The sequence below is a fragment of the Colobus angolensis genome, unplaced genomic scaffold (assembly GCF_000951035.1).
Source record: "Colobus angolensis palliatus isolate OR3802 unplaced genomic scaffold, Cang.pa_1.0 Scaffold213, whole genome shotgun sequence".
Classification (NCBI taxonomy): domain Eukaryota; kingdom Metazoa; phylum Chordata; class Mammalia; order Primates; family Cercopithecidae; genus Colobus; species Colobus angolensis.
In genome coordinates, this window is record NW_012115300.1 from 3,574,760 (window position 1) to 3,581,684 (window position 6,925).

Sequence of the window (6,925 nt, forward strand, 5' to 3'; positions counted from 1 at the left end):
AGGGGAAAGGAAAAGAAAAGAAAAGAAGGGAGGAAGAAAAAAAGGAAAGAGCCTCACATTCTTTAATGGTCCTAGTCCCTACTACAATAAGGTCATTATTAGCTGAGAGTGGGGTAGTTAAGAGTATGCAGACCTTGACTGGACCACTTTGGGTAACTTACTTACCCTCAGTGTATTCATCAACTGAAGATACCAGTACTTATGTCGCAGGGTTGTTGTGTAAAAAAGCCAATACTAACATACTAATGAGGTAGTTTGGGAAGCACAGAAAAAGAGAAAGGAATTTTGATGATGTGAATGACTAATTTCAACCTATTTATTTATTTCCTTAACAGGGATATAGCTGACAAAAAACCAAAGAGTTGTACCTGCTTCAGCTGCATTTATTAATTAGCAGGCGACAATTGGTAGGTATTGTTAGTATTACACTGCACAAACTGTTCGACTCTGCAGACACAGCAGAGAGTAAGACAGAAATGGCTTCTGTTTGCGTTGTGAGTATGATATACTAGGTAAATAAAATATACTGAACAATTCAGTACACATAATCATAAGAAGAGACCAAGATGCCATGGGAGCATAAAATGGGCAGCCCAGGGAATCAGAGAAAGGATTTAGGAGGAAGCAAGATTTAGCTGGGAATTGAAGAACAAGAGTTACCTAGGTGAATGGGGAGGACTGTGATTTGGGCAGAGGGCAAAGACAATGGGTAGGAAGAAACTCAGAGCTTTGGAGGTACTGGAAACCCTCTACAACAGTTATAGCTCAGAGAACTGGGAATGATGATGGATGAGACTGCAAAAGAGTCAGGATCCAGCGAATGTAACATCTTTGAGGCCTACTGAAGGATTGCAGTCATTATTTTAATAGACAAAGGGAGCCATTATATATTTCTAATGAAAACTAATTTTATTTCCCTTCTCTATTCTTTTCCTTGATCTGTTAATAATATTTCTTCTAGCCGGATTCAGTGGCACACACCTGTAGACTCAGCTACTCAGGAGGCTAAGGCAGGAGGATAGCTCAAGCCCCAATAGTTCAAGGCTGTAATGCACTATGATTACATCTGTGAATAGTCACTGCTACACTCTAGCACAGCAAGACCTTGTCTCTAATAACAGTAATAATAATACTTGCAGCTACTTTATGGTGGGACACATTCTAACCTTTTTTGTAGGTTGATTTTATGCTTATCAAATTCTCAGAATTCTGAAGGTGACTTATTATACATGCCTATCTGTTGTAGGAACTAAATTTAAAGTTCTTGGCTGGGCATGGTAGCCGACGCCTGTAATCCCAGAACTTTGGGAGGCCTAGGCAAGAGAATCTCTTGAGGCCAGGAGTTTGAGACCAACCTGGGCAACATAGCCAGATTCTGTCTCTAAAAAAAAAAAGAAAAATTAGCCAGGCATGTGCACCTGTAGTCTTAGCTACTCAAGTGGCAAGAGGATGGCTTAAGCCCAGGAGTTCGAACTGTGATTGTGCCTTGAGCCACTGCATGCCAGCCTGGGTGACAGAATGAGACTCTGTCTCTGAAAAAAAAAGTAAAGCTCTTCTCACCTTGTTTACTTTTTATATTTACACTGTTGTTTCTAGTCCTCACATACTACATTTAACGTAGTGTAAGACACTACGACTTGTTTCCAGTGGTCTTGTGATTACACAAATTGACATATCCTTGTTTTACTTATTAACACTCTGTAGAAGCAGAAAACACTGATGTAACATTTTGACTTTCAGAATATGACTGTGTACTGGATTTTTTTTTTTCTGACAGCACTACTCTTCCCTTTGTTCATTTCCCTTGAAAGAAACTGTAACCGTTAGCTAATGCCTCTCATTTACCACAAGTTCTATGCGCTTTACTCATACCTCATTAAATCATCACAACAACTTTTCAGGAATGAATTTTTATTTTTGTTTGTAGTTTGAGACTGAGCATCAAAGGTTGTGCATCTTGTTCAAGATTATATAGTTAATAAATGAGAAACATTTCCTTGAGTAATCAGCTTCTGCTTACCTGTGCTTCTGCCAGCCTCAAAAATTCCTAGAACCATAAATTTGAAATTAAAACTATATACATCACTGGATAGACTTTCACCAAATCCATGTTTGACGTTGTGGTCATTGAACAACATGAAAGGAAAAGTATTCTATTCCTTAAGCCTCTAGCCCACAAGCAACTAAAAATATACAAAATTTGATCATTGATGAAAAATACATATTACTTGCTATACATAGAAATGAATAGTAAAAATAAAAGTAAGAGCACTATGTCCAAACCCTCAATACAGCTTTGCCCTGACATATGGTTGTATTTATGGTTTTTTGGGGGGTACAAAAATAAACAAAAAAGGACACAAGACTTGTTTAAAGTATCATTTTTTAAAATGTTTAGTGTATACGGATGAACGTAAGGCCAAATCTTATTTAACATGGCAAGAATATTTTCAGACACACATTTCTTGCAAATCACTCATCTAATTCTATTTACATCATTTTTGCTTGAAATACCTTTTCACTATAAAGCATATTTTTATTGAGTATCCAAGTTTTGTGAGGCAACAGAGTTTACGTTCTACAAATGTTGGAAATTCCCCAGAAGGCCTGAGATTTTTGGAAAATCTTAAGACACTTATGTTTCTAATTCTTGAAAATATTCGTAGCATTAATACACTGTGGCTTTTTTTTTTTTTTTTTTTGAGACGGATTCCGCTCTGTCTCCCCGGCTGGAGTGCAGTGGCGGGATCTCAGCTCACTGCAAGCTCCGCCTCCCGGGTTCATGCCCTTCTCCTGCCTCAGCCTCCCGAGTAGCTGGGACTACAGGCGCCCGCCACCTCGCCCGGCTAGTTTTTTGTATTTTTTAAGTAGAGACGGGGTTTCACCGTGTTAACCAGAATGGTCTTGATCTCCTGACCTCGTGATCCGCCCGTCTCGGCCTCCCAAAATGCTGGGATTACAGGCTTAAGCCACCGCGCCCAGCCGACTGTGGCTTTTAAAAATAGAGTCTGTTTTGTAAAGATCATCTTGTAGTTAGTCACAAATTGGGAGGGTTATTGTTCAAAACATATTTTAAATGAAAAACAAAATGCAGACTAAAACCTGAAGTGATCATCAGGTTATCTTTGTCACCACAAACTATATGCTTAGCACTATGAGGCTGATTCACAACAAATTGAAAGAGTGATTTTTTTTCTTTTAATAATTCATTTCCAAAGCAAACATGCAGTTGGCAAACAAAGAAAAAACTGTAAATTCCTGATTTGTTAATTTTTCTTTTTTATTAGAACTGCTTTTTTCTTCTTACAAGTTGACAATACTTTAATATAAAGATTCCTAGAGTAAAATTTTTCTCTAATTAGGTATATATAACTTGTAATACATTCTTTAGCTCCTTTTGTCTCACTCATAATAGCTAATTATCATGTAGAATCGTCAGTTTGAAGGCAGAGCTTTGTTATATTGCTAAAAATCACTCGTCAGATGCCAAGTGGTACCCTTTTGCCAAGTGGTAGCCCACATTTGCCATGTTTGGAGTTGTAGATAACCATAACCTACAGTTCTTATACCCTTTATGAAATACTGCAAGTCCTTCAGACAAGTGAGGACCAGAAAAAAGATGAAAATTAAACACAAATTTTAATGGTTTTCAATGACACTCTTTTTTTTTTTTGAGACAGAGTCTCGCTGTGTCGCCTAGGCTGGAGTGCAGTGGCGCAAGCTCCACTCACTGCAACCTCCGCCTCCTGGATTCAAGTGATTTTCCTGCCTCAGTCTCCCAAGTAGCTGGGACTACAGGCCTGTGCCACCACGCCCCGCTAATTTTTTTTTATTTTTAGTAGAGACGGGGTTTCACCGTGTTAGCGAGGATGGTCTCAATCACCTGACCTCGTGACCCATCCGCCTTGGCCTCCCAAAGTGCTGGGATCACAGGCATGAGCCACCATGCTCGGCCAATGACACTCTTTAATTACAAAAGTTAAACGTCTGCTACATTATTCCAGAGTTACTATTGAAGTATTTAACTTGGCACTTGTTTGTTAAAAGGAGAGCAAGGTATAAGATGTCACGGTATAGATGACAAAGAAACGTGTTTGATACCACACATTAGCAAACAAAAATCTGACAAACTGTTCTAAATGTAAGAGCAAGGGTGGAAGGAATTTGATAGAAGCTTTATACCATTTTATCTGTTTTGACTTCAACTGTAGATTAAGGGTGAAAAAAATGACAGAGTTGAAACTTTAGTTTTGAACAAAACGTGAGAGGAAAGTATATTTTTTAAGACGTCATGAATCAAAAAATCCTAGGTGGAGGCTAGACTGAAGAAACTAAAGGTATGGGCCGGGTGCAGTGGCTCATGCCTGTAATCCCAGCACTTCGGGAGGCTGAGGAGGGTGGATCACGAGGTCAGGAGATGGAAACCATCCTGGCTAACGCGGTAAAACCCTGTCTCTACTAAAAATACAAAAAATTAGCCGGGTGTGGTGGCAGGCGCCTGTGGTCCCAGCTGCGAGGGAGGCTGAGGCAGGAGAATGGCCTGAATTCAGGAGGCAGAGCTTGCAGTGAGCCAAGATCTTGCACCACTGCACTCCAGCCTGGGCAACAGAGCGAGACTCCATTTCAAAAAAAAAAAAGAAAAGAAACTTAAGGGTATGAAAATGGAGAAGAAATATACAATTAAAAGCTCTAAACTGAAATAAATAACCTCAATCATTTTATAATTTTTATATCTGCAGTCATTTTTAAAATTATGAATTATAAAATTACAAATTACAAGGTATTTCAAATATACAGAACATAATGTAACAAGCAAACCTCTGTTGTAGTTTTGACTTACATTTAACTATAGATGACAGGATGCTGGATGTAGTTACATCTAATTTCCAGACTGCTTCAGTCTCACTGAAATTTGAAACTCATGAAGGCTAGGTGGTTCCCCTCAAAGATTTTTAAATTACCTGCCCCCCGCCCTGGCCAAAAGGCAGTAATTGACAAGCTTTGCAAAAATACAGAAAATCGTCCCAGAAAAAGCACTGTCTTTAATCAGGTGTCTAGTGGTGTCTATCTTTGAATAGGTCCTGTAGTGAGTAGCTTGGATGATTAGCATTTGATATGCTAGAGAATGATTAAGTCCATTTAATTCCAGTTGCTCTAAATTGAGGGAAACTTGAAATTGAGCCACAACTACATCAAACTCTTCCAAGGCAATGGCCAATTTAGTTTCTGAGACTCTGGTGAGAGTTTAAAGCTTTAAGTTCTGTGTTCACAGATCTCACTATTTTACGCTTACTCACTAGAGTTCTTTGAGTTAGCCTAAGTTGCAGCCATTTTCTGACAATTTGACCTGAAGGTTAAATTCTTGTAGGGAAGGGTTTCTAAGTTAGTTAACTGTGTCTAGGGTTAATAAATATTCCTGAAAATCTGAAATGTATAACTGAGTTTTTCAAAGCAGAAAGCAATCTTACACTTCTCTTTATTTACTTTTAAAATAAAATATCCAAGCTTTGCACAGTGGCATGATTGTAGTCAATGAGGTTTATCCAGGATGTGATTATTGTTAATTGAAAATTTTTCCCAATACTCCACCATGACGACCAGAAATATAGTTGGCGTTGACAATTTTTGAGAGTCTCTACAGAGGCTGAACAAAAAAATAAATAAAAAATAAAAATAAAATCGGCCCAATAGGGTCACTCACACCTGTAATCCCAGCACATTGGAATGTTAAGGTGGAAGATCGCTAGAGGTCAGAGTTGGAGACCAGCCTGGGCAACCAAGGAAAACTCAGCCTCTAACAAAAAAGAAAATTAAAAATTACCACCGGAGTGCAGTGGTGCCACCTACTCAGGAGGCTGACCCGGGACGATCCCTTGAGTCCAGGAGTTCGAGGCTATAGTGAGCAGTGACTGCACCTCCGCTGTTATTGCACTCCAGCCTGAGTGACAATGTGAGACCCAGTCTCTAAATAAAAATAAAACAGGCCGGGCGTGGTGGCTCACACCTGTAATCCCAGCACTTTGGGAGGCCAAGGCGGATGGATCACAAGGTCAGGAGTTCAAGACCTGCCTGGCCAACATGGCGAACCCCATATCTACAAAAAAGACAAAAAAAAAAAATTAGCCAGGCATGGTGGCAGGCACCTGTAATCTCAGCTACTCAGGAGACTGGGGCAGAGAATTGCTTGAAGCCAGGAAGCAGAGGTTGCAGTGAGCTGAGATCGTGCCACTGCACCGCAGCCTGGGCAGCAGAGCAAGACTCCGTCTCAAAAATAAATAAATAAAATACTACAAAATAACACTTACAGTTTCTGCTAATGCAGCCACTAGAAACTATTTTACTGTCTCTACTAATTCTGATGAATGGTTTTGTAAAGAGTGACTGACAAGAGACTCCAGCACGAAAGCCAGATCAGGCTCCAATTTGTTCCATATGCATAGGGACAGATGACACATTGCATTCAATAAGACTTGGGCATAGGGTTTACCTTCTAAAGTGGGTGTCTGTTGAGACTGTTTTTATATTCAACAGGAAAGTGTGTGGGCATTGAAATTACACTACATGTCATAACCCAAATAAGCATTTAGTCATTGCAAAGAAACATCCAGAGACCAGAAGAAATAATACGAATTAAAATTTCAACACTTTTGAAGACCAGGAAACAAATGCATAATTTCCCTCCTTAATGTTAAAAGATATTAGCATTCTTCTCTACACAATAGTCTTCTTTTTTCTTCTTGAAGCAGTGTTTCTGTGGTGTTTCTTCCACATCTCCTCTTCAGTTCTGAAAATTACCAGCTGCCAATTCTGACATGCCAACAGCTAAGCTATATTTGCCCAACCAAGAAAAGGTAAAAACAGAATCTTGGAGCCAGTAAAGATTATAAACACGTTTCTACACTGTTGGTGTGCTGTTTATAAAAAG